Here is an 18,288-nt window from a genome sequence, read left to right on the forward strand (position 1 = left end):
AACAAATATACCCTGGGTCTCAGAAGCTTAGCACAATAAAAGTCTGTTTCTCACTTATATGATTTCCAATGCATATGTTCCTGGATCGCAGATTTCCTGGACAACTCTCCTCCACATAGTGGCTCATGGAACCAGGCTTCTTCTCCCTGGTAGATCTCCATGCCCTAAAGCCAAGCTTGAAGTCCCCAACTGGGTCCTCTCTAACCAGCTGGCAGATAAAGTGCAAACAAAAGAATAGAGGATCATGCAAGAGGCTATGGGGCCAGCCCCGGGAGGTGTATTTCACTTCCTCCTACAGTTAGTTGACCAGAACTCAGTTTGAGGTCAATTAATTAATTAATCATAAGAGGCTGGGACATGTTGTATTCTTGTGTGTCCAGGAATAAGGGAATGGTTTGGGGTCACACATATAGTAGATACTCTCCCCTTGATATTTCTAATATGTTGTCTGCACCTTGATGTGCACATCAGGGACGTATAACTACCGATTATGTGAAAGTGTGAGGTGAAATCTTTTTTTGTAACATGATATTGTAATACGACTCATTTCAGGCTTTTGAGGTACACTCAAGCTACTGGTATATGTTTTAAAGTTCACAGGGTCTCCTCACATTTCCCTCCTCAACCCAGTTTCCATGGGTAAAGAAACTTAGACTCAGTGTTAAGTAATTGGCCCAAGTTCAACGAATGTGTGTGTAGACAGAAGGATGGACAATTTATGGTCCCCAGATATAAGAAATATGAATAAACATCAATGACAAGGTACCTCATCATAATGTGAAAAGTGTCATGCGTGTCACAAGCTATACACCAAACAAGGACATTGTTGCACAGATGACCCTTAGTGTGAGAGAGACAGGATGGTGGGAATACTTGAAGAGTTGTCACACCACTTAGAAGCAGCAAAAACAGAACTCAAATCTGTGTCTTCCGACTATAGTATCAGTGAGTTTTACATTTTGCCAGTTTCCCCCAACTTTATGCAAAGAAAATTTTGATGGCTTTTGCTTAGATATGCAGGATTTATTTGTTCACTTAGTAAGTATTTGTTGAGGACCTACTGTGTGCTTAGCACTGGTCTAGGTGCTAGAAATATGTCAGTAATCCAAACAAAGTCCCTGCCTCAAGAAGCTTATCTCCTAGCGGGAAAATTAGGTAATACACAAAGAAATACATGTCAGGGATAAGAATGAAGAAAAACTGAGAAGCAGAGTAAAAGCAAGGAGAATGATAGGCAAGGAAGACAGTTTCTTTTAGAAAGAGTAGTCAGGGAAAGACATCTGTGCCAGGATCTAAAGAAAGCAAGGGAGCCAGCCAGTGTGGCTATCCGGGGAAGAGCATTCCAGGCAGAGGGAAGGGTCTGAGGCAGGACTGTGTTGGATGTAGACCAGAAACAGCAAGGAAGCTCCTGTGGCTGAGACTGAGTAGGGAAGAGATGTGATAGTAGATGAGGTCAGGCAGATTGTTAGGGCTGCAGGGAGGCAGATAATGCAGAGTCTCACGCAGCCATGGGCCATAGAAAGGACTTCAGATTCTACTTTTGAGTGAAATGGGAAGCCTGTGGAGTGTTTGAGCAGAGAAGTGATGTGATATAAGATTTTAAGAGACTCACTGTGGTGGCTGTGTTGAGAATAAACTATGGGTAGACAGGGATGGAAATAGGCAGACAAGTGTGTTGGCTTTCACAGCAATCCAAGTGAGAGATGAAGAGATTGGAGAAGGATGGTAGGAGTGGAGGCAATAAGAAAGGATTCTGAATATATCTCAAAGGAAAAGCCATAGGATTTGCTGATGGATGGGGTGTGGGGTATTCAAGAAAGGAATCAAAGGTTGTAAAGTTTTTGACCCAAGCAACTGGAAGAAAAGAGTCGCCATTTACTGACAAGTTGAGTATGATGGATAGAAATGCTCATGGGGGACTTCAGGGGAAATTAAGAGTCCAGTCTGGGACATGCCAAGCTTGGGATGCCTTTTAGCTTTCCAAGTGGTGATGGCTGGCTTGTGGAGGGTATTTAAAGATGGAGACTGAATGAAAACATGTAGAGAATGAGCATAAGGAAAGAAGAGAAACGTTCTGAGGACTGGGGCCTGGGACCCTCCAACTTTAGAGTCAAAGAGGAGTGAGCAGCAAAAGGCTAAGGAAGCATGACTTATGAGAAGTCTTATAAAGGAAAATGTTTCAAGATGGAAGGTGTGAATAATTGTATCAAGCACTGGGTAAGATAGGGCTGAGAATTTAACACTGGATTTGGCAACAGGATCAAATGTTTTGGGTTAATATGACCTTTCAAGTGAACTGGAGAACACACACAAAAAATTTTTTTGATGTGGCTGACTAACTGGGGAGAAGTCAACATCAGCGTTTTGGTCACTTGAAAACAAAGCCTCTTTCATATTTGAACCTGTAGGGTGCGTTTATTTGCGTGTACTGTGATATTATACATATTCCAAAGAAGGAAAGTGTACTTTCTCCTTTCATAATTACCCTAGATTATCTTTATTTTCTGCCTTTCAACTCATATGAGATCAACTTCTTATCATCAAAAGAACTAGCATTCCTATTTGCTCTGTGTCGAAGCTACTTCTGTGGTAGGTTCCAAAAGGAGTGGCAGGGGCTTCCCTGGTGGCGCAGTGGTTGAGAGTCCACCTGCCGATGCAGGGGACATGGGTTCGTGCCCCGGTCTGGGAGGATCCCACATGCCGCGGAGCGGCTGGGCCCGCGAGCCATGGCCGCTGAGCCTGTGTGTCCGGAGCCTGTGCTCCGTAACGGGAGAGGCCACAGCAGTGAGAGGCCCGCGTACCGCAAAAAAAAAAAAAAAAAAAAAACCCAAAACAAACAAAACAAAAGGAGGGGCAGTTATACTTCTTAATATTTTAGACCTCATTTCTTTTAGGGCTTATGAAGGAGGCAGTGGCATTCATTGTATCCAGGAGATTCTTGGAGACAATTGACTTTTTTGACTTGTCATCGTAAAGTTCAAGTGTTATAAAAATACAAGTTTAAGAACTGCAGACTCTCTTTCATCCAAAGAGTACCGCACTGTACCCTAACCCACACACACTCTCATACACATCAGTTAAATAGTCAACTTAAAATATCGATATGTTTTATTTAAAAATATATCTGTTGGTCATTTCTAAATATAAATGGAAGAATGGAAGAAGTTCTGTAGATGGTGGATCCAATCTACATGTGACAGGATATAACTTAGTTATTGTGATTCGGTATCTACCTTTTATTTACCCTATTTACTAATTTGAGGATGACTACATGCACAAAAAGGGTGTATTAAGATTTACATTCCCACATTCACCAGTATAAATATAAATAATTGCTCTAATGGAGATTTACAGAAATGCCAGATCAGAGAAACTACTGATTTTTAAAATACTAGCCAGTTTCCCTCAAATGCAGGGACTGTGTCTTATTTCTTACTTTTTCCTCAGAGCTTGGCAGGTATACTCATTAAATTAATTTGTTCTGTTATGACATTAGGAGGAGAAGGACAGTCATAAAACAAAATTAGGAGCATGCATATGTGAGTCAAATAATGCACCTGAGTGTACAAAACTGGACAAAACTTTTTCTCCTGTCTAGGCTTTTTTTTTTTTTAATTTATTTATGGTACACTGGGTCTTCCTTGCTGTGCATGGGCTTTCTCTAGTTGCGGCAAGCGGGGGCTACTCTTCATCGCGGCGCGCGGGCTTCTCATTGCGGTGGCTTCTCGTCGCGGAGCACAGGCTCTAGGAGCGTGGGCTTCAGTAGTTGTGGCTTGTGAGCTCTAGAGTGCAGGCTCAGTAGTTGTGAAGCATGAGCTTAGTTGCTCTGTGGCATGTGGGATCTTCGCGGATCATGGCTCGAACCCGTGTCCCCTGCGTTGGCAGGCGGATTCTTAACCCTTGCACCATGAGGGAAGTGCCTGTCTAGGCTTTTAAAGCAATGTTAACATCCCTCTTTTCTCTTTGCTCATGTACCAAACCTTTGCCTAAATGTCCTTCTTCCTCTTTATTCATTTCACAAGTGTCACAGTTGCTGTTCTAAATATGGGGACATCCAGTAACAAAATAAGCCCATGTTCTTAAGGAGCTTACTTTAAATCTAATGGGTAGCAACAGATGAATCCTATAAATTAATCCACTGACTGCCTGAGTTATATGGCTGTAAAAACCTGTCATACTACATCTTCACTCGGAAGAAACATACAGGCTTACTGGCATTAGATGGTGAGAAGCTCGTGTAACTAGAATCAGCATACCAGGTTTCTAGTATAATCTGTGCTACTAATTCACATGGCTACTTTAAATGTGTCACTTAAGTTCTCTGGCCACCAGCTCCCTGCTTATAAATTGAAAATCTGTAATATCCATATCATCTCAGAAACTCTACAGTTCTCAGTGTTTCTGAATCATGGGCTTATTTGGCTGTAATCGTGCATTCATTAGTTGGGGACCCCAGGAGAAAGGAGCTTTAAAGAGTAGTTTGTTTTTCATCTGATATCTGTAAACATATTTCCTGCCTCCTTCTAATCCACGATGGTAATTTCCTTGAGCTCACAGACCAAAAGTTTACTACCCTCATACAAAATTTGGCAGTAGCAGAACGTGGGATTTTGAGAAATGTCAGAGGAAAGAAGGAACAAGTGAGGTTGGTTATAGCCAACAATTCTGAAGCTACAGAAGGATGATAACATTTACTGTGATGTAGAATATATTCAATCGGTTCATGCAAATTATTTTTATGTGGGAGGAGAGAATATTAGGGTCTTTTCATTAAGACTTTTTTTAAAAGTTATAAACTCAATTCTAAAAATGACCAGTATACAATAAACTTACCAAGTAAGTTTCAAACTCCCCTGATTCTATAAATCTTAAAACTTAGTAACCACACACACACACACACACTCCTCACTCTTTGCCACTATCGTGTAATAAACCATATGTAGGAAGTTATGCTGATCAGGTCAAAAATGTGCTCTGTTCCTAGAGTACTAGCTGCTTATGCAGGAGAGCAGAAAGTTAAGCGAACTGAGTGCAATTAAAGTTCTGTGCAAGAGACTTCCGGGTGTAAACTTAGAAAATTTTGTCGTGAAGACTGCTGAATCACAGCACCTGCATGTAGGCTCTTACTTGTTGAATAAATAAATGAAATCACCTACAGCATTACCCTGCTATAAAACATTATAAAGTCATGTTCATTTTTTCATATTTCAGAATATGAATATAGAATTTTAATGAATATAAATTCTATCAAAAGAGCAAAGGAGGGCTTCCCTGGTGACGCAGTGGTTGAGAGTCCGCCTGCCGATGCAGGGGACACGGGTTCGTGCCCCTGTCCGGGAAGATCCCACGTGCCACGGAGCGGCTGGGCCCGTGAGCCATGGCCGCTGAGCCTGCGCGTCTGGAGCCTGTGCTCTGCAACGGGAGAGGCCACAACAGTGAGAGGCCCGCGTACCGGAAAAAAAAAAAAAAAAAAAAAGAGCAAAGGAAAATAATTGCAGTTATTATACCATATTAATGGGAATTATGCTAATTGCCCTAAAATTTAAAGAAAATGTATTGTTTTGCTTCTCCTTCCAATTAACATTATTTCACAATGTGTAGTACATTTATGGAGAATTTTGTAGTGCATTAGATAAATCAGTTTTACATTTCCAGTGGAGTGGGCTTTAATGAGCATTATAATGCATGTCAGTTCAGAAACAGTTTTATGTTACAAAGCATCTTCTACTGGTAGATTGGGAAAAGTTGCACCAGAGTGACACTTCCACTTAAAATATGGAATAAAATTTAGTGAGGGAAGCATAGATGAATCCATTTCAGCTAAATGGCTATAAATTTAGGATGAATATTACATTTTAGCTATGTATATTTTTCATATGTTAAAAAACTACCCAGACCACATATGCCAACAATCTAAAGTGAGTTTTGGGGCCTACTAAATCCCACATGGAATACCTTGCCTCTTGGCATATAAATCCCCACTCCTAGATAAAGAAAATCCAGTGAAAATGAAAACATTCATACTATCAAATACATTCATTAGATCCACATTTAGCTGAAGCTAACCTAACATCCATCATCCCAAGTGCTTGTAGATAAGTTCCTCTCTCTCAGGCCTTAGAATCTACCTTATATAGGCCCATCCTTTCTTCTTCACCTCTGGATTCAAAGGTAAACTTGTAGGTCCTCTATTCAAAGGCACCAACTTCACCTTGCTCTTGAAGGAAGCCACTGCTGTCCACTCAGGGAACTGCTTCATTCATATCCTTTATCATGGACACTATTTATAACTTTTTTTTCTTTGGGCACGTTACCCTTATATACCTGCTGGAATTTAGCCCATACTTGAAGAAGCTTTTCTTTTTTTTTTTTTTTTTAACATTTTTATTGGAGTATAATTGCTTTACAATGTTGGGTTAGTTTCTGCTGTATAACAAAGTGACTCAGCTGTACGTATACATATATCCCCATATCCCCTCCCTCTTTCATTTCCTTCCCACCCTCCCTATCCCACCCCTCTAGGTGGTCACAAAGCACCAAGCTGGTCTTCCTGTGCTATGCAGCTGCTTCCCACTAGGTATCTGTTTTACATTTGGTAGTGTATATATGTCCATGCCACTCTCTCACTTCGTCCCAGCTTACCCTCCCCCTCCCCGTGTCCTCAAGTCCATCCTCTACATCTGCGTCTTTATTCCTGTCCTGCCCCTAGGTTCTTCAGAACCTTTTTTTTTTTTAGATTCCATATATATGTGTTAGCATATGGTATTTTTTTTCTCTTTCTGACTTACTTCACTCTGTATGACAGTCTCTGGGTCCATCCACCTCACTACAAATAACTCAGTTTCATTTCTTTTTATGGCTGAGTAATAACCCATTGTATGTATGTGCCACATCTTCTTTATCCATTCATCTGTCTCTGGACACTTAGGTTGCTTCCATGTCCTGGCTATTGTAAATAGAGCTGCAATGAACATTGTGGTACATGACTCTTTCTGAATTATGGTTTTCTCAGGGTATATGCGCAGTAGTGGGATTGCTGGGTCATATGGTAGTTCTATTTTTAGTTTTTTAAGGAACCTTCATACTGTTCTCCATAGTGGCTGTATCAATTTACATTCCCACCAACAGTGCAAGGGGGTTCCCTTTTCTCCACACCCTCCCCAGCATTTATTTGTAGACTTTTTGATGATGGCCATTCTGACTCGTGTAAGGTGGTACATCGTTGTCATTTTGATTTGCATTTCTCTAATGATTAGTGATGTTGAGCATCCTTTCATGTGTTTGTTGGCAATCTGTATATCTTCTGTGGAGAAAAGTCTATTTAGGTCTTCTGCCCATTTTTGGATTGGGTTGTTTTTTTGGTATTGAGCTGCATGAGCTGCTTGTATATTTTGGAGATTAATCCTTTGTGAGTTGCTTCATTTGCACATATTTTCTCCCCTAAAGAACCCTTTCTTCATTCTACATTACCCTTCAGCCATGGCTCTCTCTTTTCTTTCATTCTGAGATAAGTTTCTTGAAATACCATCCCAGTATGTGTCTACACATATCCCGCCTTATTCCATAAGTCATTTAAGACCATTATCCTGGGAGGAATCGGCTTTACTTAACATCTGTGCTTCCTTACCTTCCCTGAACCTCTTGACCTACTGCTTTCTGGCTTCCATCCCCATCATGCTACCGAAAATGCTCTAATGTTAACAGTGACTTCCTATTTGTCAGATGAATACTTATCATTTCTTCCAGAATCTCTCCCCCCTCCCCCAAGCTTCCAGGGCACCATTCTCTTCAAGCTGTCTTCCAGTTCTTTGTTTCTTCTCAGACTCCTTTAATGAATCCTGTTTCTTTGTCCATCCCTCAAAAACTGAGATTTCCTAGATTTTGTTGCTTTTAACTCTTTTATAACTCTATAGCCTCAACACTACCACAGCCACCTACATGATCTTAATTGACTTTTATGGTTTTATGTCCCCTCTTAATGCCCTCCTGTGCTTCTCCATGACCTCTAGAGAACCAAGACCAATTCTTTATCTTATATACAAATCCTTCATCATTTGGTCCATACCAACCTCTTTAGCTTAATGTCACATTCTTCATTCCACAAAGAGCATCTACCATGTTTCAGGCACCATTAGAAATTCTGTCGTACAGCACTGTACAAAACAGACTTAAAATCCCTGCCTTCATGGAATTTATATTCTTCTAGCAACATGAAACTATTGTTTTATACTTCATGGTCATAAGAAATTATTTTTTCCTACATGAAAGATCCCTTCTGTTTTATGTTTTTTTTTTGCAAACTCCTATTTACCCTTGAGAGTTCAGATCAAATGTTACTTCTTCCAGGATGACTCTCCCAACCTCCTACATTTCCCCAGGAAACCCTATAAATACAGCAGGTCAAGATTTTCTGTTAAGTCATGGCATTGGAGTTGCCATTATCCCTCTTAGGAATTTATCAGGAGAATCCCAAAAAGACACATTGTACCTTCCAGGTTGAAAGATCCTGTGCCCTTTAACCAATTATAAATGGACTGCTAGTCCACCAGGTGGTCAGTTGATCTCTGTTAAGAGTCCATGCATCATTTTCCTGGCATCGTCAAGAGGACAATTTATTGCTCCAGACAGCCTTGCTCACATATATTGTGCAAAATGAGTAAATGTAGTATACTATTCTTATGGATTAAAACTCTGCTGTTAGCCGAATTATAATAAAATTATAAATATAGATACAAATCCAGCAACACAATCATACTTTTCCTTTAACTTCTATTTTTTCATAAACTAAGGATCACCCTTTTAACAGAATATACAAGCAATATGACATTACTTCCACATGTACATCTATTAGCATTTAGCTAATAGCATTTAGCTATTTAGCAAATATGCTCTTGTCAGAAAAGTCTATTAACTTCATGAGTTTGCTTGCCAGTTTTGTTTGAAGCTACATACTTCCCAACAGTATACCTTAATAATACACGATTTCTTATTCCCTCCTTTTCTCCTATGTGGATTTCCTCTTGTGGATCACCTTCCAACAGAGGTTGAAGTCTGTCTCATCCGCTCCTGTCTCCAGGGGTGTATTTGTACAGGGTCATTTTCAGGTTATGTTATGAAAAAAAAGGCCTCAGGATCAGAGTTTGAAATAAAACTCATTTTAAATTTTATTTATAAGATCTGCATTGCAGGCTCAAAGAAAGCAAGTACTTATCAGTCAATAGCTGGACTTCCATCACACTGGTTCTCAACATAATCCAAATTATAGGCTTTCCTCAGCCTAAGGACCCTTTGAAGAGTCGTTCTGTGTTCACCAAAGGGGAAAGGATCCAGGATGCCTCAGGGGAGCGGAAAGAAGGAGGATTTTGTCATCCTCAGTCAGCAACTTGAGGAAGGCTGTTTGAAGAGAGAGCCAGTAACATACAGTGGAAGAAGTCACCATATGCAGTGAACCTTTAAGGATACCTAAAAGTGTTACAGTGATTGTCTGATGGAATAAGACATTAAGAATTTGGGATTTCTCTGGAGGTCCAGTGGTTGGGACTTCGCCTTCCAATGCAGGGGGTGTGGGTTCGATCCCTGGTTGGGGAGCTAGGGTCCCACATGTCTTGTGGCCAAGAAGCCAAAACATGAAGCAGAAGCAATTTTGTAACAAATTCAATAAGGACTTTGAAAATGGTCCACATCAAAAAAAAAAAAGTCATTAAAAAAAAAGACATTAAGAATCTGTTTCTTAGTTTTAATTTTAACCTCAAGAATACATGACTTGAATTTCTGTTTGTTATTAAGGCTACTTTTCTTCATTAGTTGTCATAACAACTGGGCTCTTACTGGCATTTAGCAGCCAGAGGCCAGGAATGCTAAAACATACTGCTTTGAAGGACAGGCACACATGTCCAAAATTCTCATCCAAGGTTCCAAGTAGTAGTATCTCTTTTTTTTTTTTTTCTGGTACGCGGTCCTCTCACTGTTGTGGCCTTTCCCGTTGCGGAGCACAGGCTCCAGACGCGCAGGTTCAGCGGCCACGGCTCACGGGCCCAGCTGCTCCGCGGCATGTGGGATCCTCCCGGACCGGGGCACGAACCCATGTCCCCTGCATCGGCAGGCGGACTCCCAACCACTGCGCCACCAGGGAAACCCAGTAGTATCTCTTTTGAAGAATATCCCAACTCCCATAACCAGGGATCTCCTCTGCCCTTGTTGCCTTGGTTCTCTCCTTTTCTGCCGCTGGCAGAGCTTGCTGCCTTCTCAGGTAACCTGAGAGCATCACCTTGCTCCTCAGAACGTGGATGAGGACCGCCATCCTCATCACCTCTGAGACCAGGTAATTTTGCATCCCACCTCCAACCTACTGACTCATATTCTGCATTTTAATAATATCTCCCAGGTGATTCGTATTCAAATTAAAGTTTGCATCCTCAAATACACAGGTCTGTGGAATGGTTGATCCTGGCCTGGTGACAGAATCTCCTAATTTAATGGAAGAGATTTACACCAAATTAATAAAGACCTCCCCTAAGGCTCCTAAGAGAGTTTACTTCAACAAATGTCTCTGAACTGTAGGAGTTTATGAAAATCGGTTAATGACCCTTGTGAAGCACGTGTCTTGACACACTGAAAGACTGTCTGGGGAAAGCGCAGAAGGAAACGGTGAGCAGGTGTACTCCTGAGACAGCCAGGCACAGAGAAGCAAAGTCATGCTTGCGGGTTCTCACACGAACCAAGAGGTGCCTAGCATCTGTGCTGGCGTCAGAAGGAGGGACCAGGACCCTCCCAGTTGCTCCCCTGTTTTACCCAAGCTGCCCCTCAAAGTCTCGATGAGTAAGAAGACCCTTTTTGATATTTTTTGCTTGAGAACCTAGAATTTAAATGTACTCCAGAAGTTTGGGAAATTATTGATGAAAATCAGTAATTCGATTGATAGATGAAAAATGTGACGTTTAGTTCACATATGTAACATAGAAGTTGTTTATAAGTTGCATATTTGTTTTTAAAAAGTACTAGCAAAAGAAACTCCTATCCACCTCTTGTAAAATGCTTAAACAACATTAACTCTAACAGAGAAATAAAACCTTGTTCCTAAAGACAGTGATCAGAAATTGTGCTTATCACTCCTGCCCTTTGAAAGTCTTATGTTATGCTAGGAAATGGCTCTACATACCACACATAGTTAGACTTTAAATCGTCATCGTTATATCAAAAGAGTGGCATGGTACTGTTAACTCCAAAATGTCTGAAAGTACTTTAATTCAAAACAGCACTCTCGGGCTTCCCTGGTGGCGCAGTGGTTGAGAGTCCGCCTGCCGATGCAGGGGACATGGGTTCGTGCCCTGGTCCGGGATCCGCAGTGCTTCTTTGGCACACCTTCCTTAGGGAGCAGTGGGGCAGGGGGAGTGCCAAGTGAGAGGTGGAGGGAGGTTTAGTCAGGCTTTGCACATCACATGAAAAAGAAAATGGTATCTACCTGTGAAGACTACCTCATTTCACTAAGGAGTTGGAGTTAATACACACAGAGCAACCAAGAAATAATAGAAGAGAGTGTATATTTACTTAAAATATAAATCCTGTGATACAAATAAAAGCAAGAGGACTTTAGGAAAAGAAGTACCTGAAGGTGGACAAGGATTTAAGGTTAAAAGGGTGGCGAAAGGGGAAAGGGACTTCGCACACTGAATAGCTTTGTGAGCCATGAGAGCTTAGAGATGAGAAAGCCTACGGCCACTTGGAGGGATTCTCTGGGATCAGCCCAGCTCCAGTGGAAGTTCATGCTGGGAAGTAATGGGAGATAATGTTGGGTCAGTGAAATAGAGACAAAGCGTGTAGGGCCTTACTGATCCAGCAAGAGAGTCAAGACTTGCTCTGACGGGAAATGATGAATAAATGTAGATGCTTCATCAGGGAATTATATGATGAACATGTGTTAGGAAAATGGCTCTGGCAACAATGTGGAATTAGATTTAGAAAAAAGAAAAAAGTAGCTAAGAAGTCTTTTTTTATTTTTAAATGAATATTCAAAGAGTTATGCTTTTATAGCCCTTTTTATACCAACTCTACAAGAAAAGAATAAGAACACCAAAATTGTGCAGAGAGGTGGAAGCCTTAAATAGACTTATGCCCTAAACTTTTCTTAAACATCTTTAAAGTCTCGCTTTTTAATAATACTGTCCCACAATATATAATCAAACTAAAGTCTGACTTTAAAACCCATGCATTTGACCATGCCTCTCCAGGCCCTGCAGTTATTGGCATTTGCATCTCCTTATTTACGGAAGACTCAGTTTTCTCATCCTACAGCCTTGTTGTGTAAACATCCAGTGAAATTCCTGTTCTGATAAAAGTATCATTCTGACTGTACATTTAGTTAACACTCTTTCCCTTGAGAAGCCATTCGTATGTTTGTCAACCTCGCAGAGGAAGACACATACACACACACAAGCTTTTTGTTGTTTTTTTTTTTAATTGTTTTACCTGGCAGGAAAAGGTAGTTACCTCTAAAGTTTATAATGGCAGCTAGTCAAAGGCAGAATGTGATATGACACAGTAGTTTAACAGGGGAAGTATAATTTCAGTGTTGGGAGACATTCATGTAGGCAGAAGCAATTACCCAAATTGGACTTTGGCCAGAATCTCTGAATTAACTGAAAAAGCTCTCATTCCCTGGCTGTGGCATCAGATCACTAATGAGCATGGATGTGAAGTTCCAGCTTTAAGGTGGTGAAAGGCTCAGGTATAAAGTTTAAATACAGACAGCATGGGGCTTCCCCGGTGGCACAGTGGCTGAGAGTCCGCCTGCCAATGCAGGGGACACGGGTTCGTGCCCCGGTCTGGGAAGATCCCACATGTCGCGGAGCGTCTGGGCCCGTGAGCCATGGCCGCTGAGCCTGCGCGTCCGGAGCCTGTGCTCCGCAACTGGGAGAAGCCACAACAGTGAGAGGCCCGCGTACTGCAAAAAAATAAATAAATAAATAAATACAGACAGACAGACAGACAGCAATGCCTCGTATTTTGTCTGTAACCAATTAATTGACCTACCATACCAAAGTCTCTGAGAGAAGTTCTTGCTACTCCTCCTTCTTCTTCTTTTTTTTTTTTTTTTAAATACATAGTACACTTCCTCTTGTTCTCTGACAGTTAAACTCAGAATGCCTGGGGCCAGGAAGGACCTCGACATTGGACAATGCTAGGGGGCACCATTCACATAGAATCTATGTCCTAGACCTGTGGGTGCTCCTCAAAGTATAGCCCATGGATCAGTATCATCCAGAAACTGTTGTCACCAGTGCTCAAAAAGAGATGTAAGAAACAGAAAGTAAGCATTTAAAACTTTTATAGCAAACTAACTCAAGTAATTTTATGTCTGTTGAAGCAATTTTTTTAATTGGGGCTTGTATTTTTTATTTTAATTTTCTAATCATTTTTTCAAGTGTTCGCTCTTGGTGGATTAGACTCTTCTTTTTAATGGTCATTTGTCAGAGATATTTGAGAAGCACTGTCGTATGTGAACGGTGCCCCCAGGATTTGTGCAGTGTGGCTGCAGGTGTGGAAACCAAGATCTGCCATTGGACATTCAAAGAACTAAAAAAATGTTAATTTCCCTAGAAATATTTTAATCACGTGGAGGGGTGGTGGACTATGATAAAATGAAGCCCTTGCCCAGAATGCTTTGTAGATCAGGGTGTTTGGAAAGAAATTAGCCTCTCTCTGGCCAGCCCTCATCAAATATGATTTGGTTTTGAAGCAGTCTTACCCCAGCCAATTAGTCAGGCTGTTTCACTTTAGGAATTATGCCCTAAAATAACTCTACTTCTAAAACTCCGAGGTGCAGAGAGATGAACACTTGGAGCCAGATACATAGTAAGTGCTCAAAAACTGTTTTTTAGTAAGTATTATTTTTATAAATGCTAAGACAATTTGTGTGGAAAGGGCCTTTATCAGACAGCTATCTAGATTGAGTCTGCTGATCATAAACAGAGGCATAGTGGTCCTAGCAATGGACTGACAGACAAGCTTCCTGGTGTGGGTAAATGAAAAGTTGAAATCTCAGAAAATAAGGGGGAAAGAATTCAAGCTGGAGGTCTGCTGCAGCCTGACAACTGGTTTCTGGGTGAGTAGTCAGGATTGAGTCTTAGAGTAGTAGTAGAGCATCCCAAAAAGGGAATCCAGGGAAGCCATTCTCAGAAGTACAAGCTGGCCGGTCATTTGTTTCCAGGACATCTGCTGGGCCTGGGCCAGCTGAGCTGGTTCTGAGTGAATTAGAAGTGAGCAGAGGGCTTCCCTGGTGGCGCAGTGGTTGAGAGTCCGCCTGCCGATGCGGGGGACACGGGTTCGTGCCCCGGTCCGGGAAGATCCCGCATGCCGTGGAGCGGCTGCTCCCGTGAGCCATGGCCGCTGAGCCTGCGCGTCGGAGCCTGTGCTCCGCAACGCGAGAGGCCACAGCAGCGAGAGGCCTGTGTACCGCAAAAAAAAAAAAAAAAAAAGAGCAGAGAAGAAGGAGAGAAGGAGCCAGACCCAGGGGCTTTTTACCCAGCTGGAGATAACAGACGAGGATCTGGACAACATGTGGGTGGGCATGACTGGCAGCTGTGGTGACTTGAACCTCAGTCACGGGCAGAGAGCTAGTAAATTTCCAGAAACTTACTCACCATGAGGCTTTGACTCTTTGGAATTGAGACTTTTGAAATAAGGCAAAAGTAGGAAAACTATGCAATTATTTACTGGTACACTTCCACCCCAAAAACCATATTGGATGAAATAAAGCCAAAAAGAGCTTTTATGGCTCTTTCTGTAAAATGTAAAGGATTATGAAGAATAATGAGTGGGGATCTCTCTCTGTAGCCCACACAACATAATAGTTCACCTGAGAATTCATCTCTGGGTGAAAACTTTCCTTTTAACTGTTTTAAGGAAACAGTATTTCTTTTGCTCCTGCATAAACTACACTGTTCATTGCTCCTGTACCCCACCCCACCCCCAGGTGAAGCAGGTCAATCCAAAACCATAAACATACCAACTGAACGAACTCTTCTATTTCACAATGAAATCTGTGTACTCTTTCTTCTGCAGTAATTGAGAATGACAGTGTTCCTGTAATGTTGCCTTTGACTCAGGCAATCTGGGGCTTTACATGATTTTAATCCAAGGGATAGTAAACATACGGAGGGCAATTGCTTTTGCACGTCAGTTGTACCAAGTCTTTGTCAGCCTAAAAGACATGGGGGCAATTTTGTTTTATTTAGTTAGTTTTATTTATTTATTTGGCTGCATTGGGTCTTAGTTGCAGCACTCAGGATCTTCGTTGCGGCATGCGGGATCTTTCGTTGCGGCGCCCAGGCTTCTCTATTTGCAGCACATGGGCTCCTCTCTAGTTGTGGCATGCAGGCTCAGCAGTTGTGGCATGTGGGCTCTCTAGTTGTGGCACGGGGGCTCCAGAGTGCATGGGCTCAGCACTTGCGGTATGTGGGCTCTCTAGCTGTGGCACGTTGGATATCTAGTTGTGGCACACAGGTTCAGTAGTTGCAGTGCGCAGGCTTAGTTGCCCTGTGGCATGTGGGATCTTAGTTCCCCAACCGGGATCGAACCCACATCCACTGCATTGGAAGGTGGATTCTTAACCACTAGACCACCAGGGAAGTCCACAGTTTTGTTTTAAATTAGTGTCCTAAACGCTTGGAAAAATAAGTGGCTCTGATAAGAACAGACTTAATAATGATGACACATATAACAGTGATATACTCATCCAGTCCCTTCCCAGTTATGGATTCAAAAATGCACAAGTCCTGTGCTAGGTTCCTACTGGCTTTTATACCATAAATTTATCTGTTCTCATCATAATGCAGAAAAAAAGAGTAATATAGAATACTAGCCATAAATCATAAAAAAAGAGAGACTTGTGGCATTAACACTCAATGGTTTTGGTGATTATCTCACCAAAGTAAGTAAATTATCTCATTGGGTCCTTATCAATATTTTAATGGTGGTCTTTGATTATTTAGCATATGTATTAATATTTTAATATTGTTTTAAAATTATTAGTTAATATTTCTTTAAACTATTTGATAGTATACTCTTTAAATTTTCTATTAATATTTTTTCAAAGTCGCAGAACTTTTGAAAGTTACCCTCTAAATTGGATGTGGTACCACTATTTATAACTTCCTTCTTTATAAGTACTTTCAGAAAAGAGTTCCTATTTCCAGAAATGTCAAAGCCGATTCTTTTAAAAAACACATCTCTGAATGGGTCTCCAGACTTACAGGTCAAGTATGTGAGCATTTTTTTTTCTTTTCTTTTTTTTTCAGTACAGAAGGCTCTTTTTTTTTTTTTAACATCTTTATTGGAGTATAATTGCTTTACAATGTTATGCTAGTTTCTGCTGTATAACAAAGTGAATCAGCTATATGTATACGTATATCCCCATATCCCCTCCCTCTTGCATCTCCCTATCCCACCCCTCTAAGTGGTCACAAAATACCGAGCTGATCTCCCTGTGCTATGCAGCTGCTTCCCACTAGCTATGTATTTTACATCTGGTAGTGTATATATGTCCATGCCACTCTCTCACTTTGTCCCAGATTACACTTCCCCCTCCTCGTGTCCTCAAGTCCATTCTCTATGTCTGTGTCTTTATTCCTGTCCTGCCCCTAGGTTCATCAGAACCTGTTTTTTAAATTTTTTTGATTCCATATATATGTATTAGCATATGATATTTGTTTTTCTCTCTCTGACTTACTTCACTCTGTATGACAGTCTCTAGGTCCATCCACCTCACTACGAATAACTCAGTTTCATTTATTTTTATGGCTGAGTAATATTCCATTGTATATATGTGACACATCTTCTTTATCCATTCGTTGTACAGAAGACTCTTGAAAGTGGAGAGCATTTTACCTAAAGGTGAAATAACACATGGTCTAGGGAACAGAGTGAGAAAACATACATGTTTTTCTAATGTTCCTAAGGGAAGAATGATGTAATGAAAAAAATATAGGCTGAGGACTCATAAGTCCTAAAAAACTGAAGCCCCCAGCTGTGGCAGCTGCTCACCCAGAGACACTGTGGAACAGGCAAAGAAGGCGAGGCCCATCTACTTCACCTCCTTGACTCTCCAGGCAGTGATTAGGTTGCTGACAATCTGCAAAAATATCGACATTTGTGTTGTTCATGATCATGTTTCACAGGCTTTTTTCTCGTCTGATTATTTTCTGATTATGTCTTCAGCCCAGGGTAAGAATATGATCTGTGCACTCAAGAGACGTACATTCTTGTATTCTAGTCAGCACAGAATAGACTGTGGTACCTGACAGACACAGTGCTCTGATTTCATCATACCCTCTGTACTGACTAGAAGGAAACCTATGAGTCCTTTCTCTGAGTTTGAATGACAGCCTTGATGTGGTCTTTCTTATATCCTTGTTCAAAAGAAGGGGTGATTGGAGAGGGCAAGAATAGAGGAAAGGAGTGACTGTTTAGAGGTCATTGACAGTAGTGTAGGCAAGAAGTTATGAGGCTTTGGAGTTCTGAATCCAGTAGCAGGAGCGAGCATGGAAAGAAGACACAAGCACAGGAGATACCAGGGATATGGAACCTTCGGGACTGATGGAATGTGAAGGAGGGAGGAGAAGACTAATTTGGGATGAGCCCAAGGTTTCCAGCTTAGACAACTGGGGGATTGCTCGTGCCTTTTATAGATTCAGGGACTGTTGAAGGTAAAGGAAGCTTTAGAGGGAAGAGACTGCATGTTTGGTTGTAGCCCTATAGAATGGGCAGTGCAGATATAGATGGACACGTGGCCTTGGCCTCAGGGGAAGGATGGGCTGATTTAGAAATCTTAAAGAGTAGGAGAAGCCCTGCAGGTAAATAAGCTCACCTCAAGGGAGTGTGTCAGTGAGAGGAGAAAAGGGGGCGAGGAGAGAGGAAGCGGTTGTAGGAGATTCAGCAACATCAACTGTTACCTTGTCTTAGCAGGTAAGCTGTCCAGACCGACAATGCTGGGCCTGCAGTTGTCATCTGATGACTATTGGTTTAATGGTGAATAAGTAAATGAACGAGTGAGTGAGCCGTTGAGTGAGAAACAAGGGACACATGGGGCTGAGGAGTGTTGATAGTAGAGGTCAGGATGAGAAAGACAACACTACAAATTATTCTCAGGCAGACAGAAACTAGAGCCATGAGAGTGAAGGAGAGCCCAAGGGAACAAGTGTAAAGTGAGAAAATAAGGACCGAGGAGTGTACCCTGATCTCATTAGAAAGGTAGACGCTGCAGGTTCTCCACGCTCCTCTGTAGGACATCAG

At 41.5% G+C, this 18,288-nt stretch overlaps 1 protein-coding gene across 2 annotated transcripts in view; it reads left to right on the forward strand.

Moving 5' to 3' along the window:
• MAGI2 (membrane associated guanylate kinase, WW and PDZ domain containing 2) overlaps positions 1-18,288 on the forward strand; it is a gene marked incomplete at its 3' end in the record, with an annotated part of 1,305,599 nt that overhangs the window by 1,095,725 nt on the left and 191,586 nt on the right. The gene's annotated exons all lie outside the window — the stretch shown is intronic.

Source organism: Mesoplodon mirus (genome assembly GCF_964341445.2).
Source record: "Mesoplodon mirus genome assembly, chromosome: 9".
NCBI classification, from domain to species: domain Eukaryota; kingdom Metazoa; phylum Chordata; class Mammalia; order Artiodactyla; family Ziphiidae; genus Mesoplodon; species Mesoplodon mirus.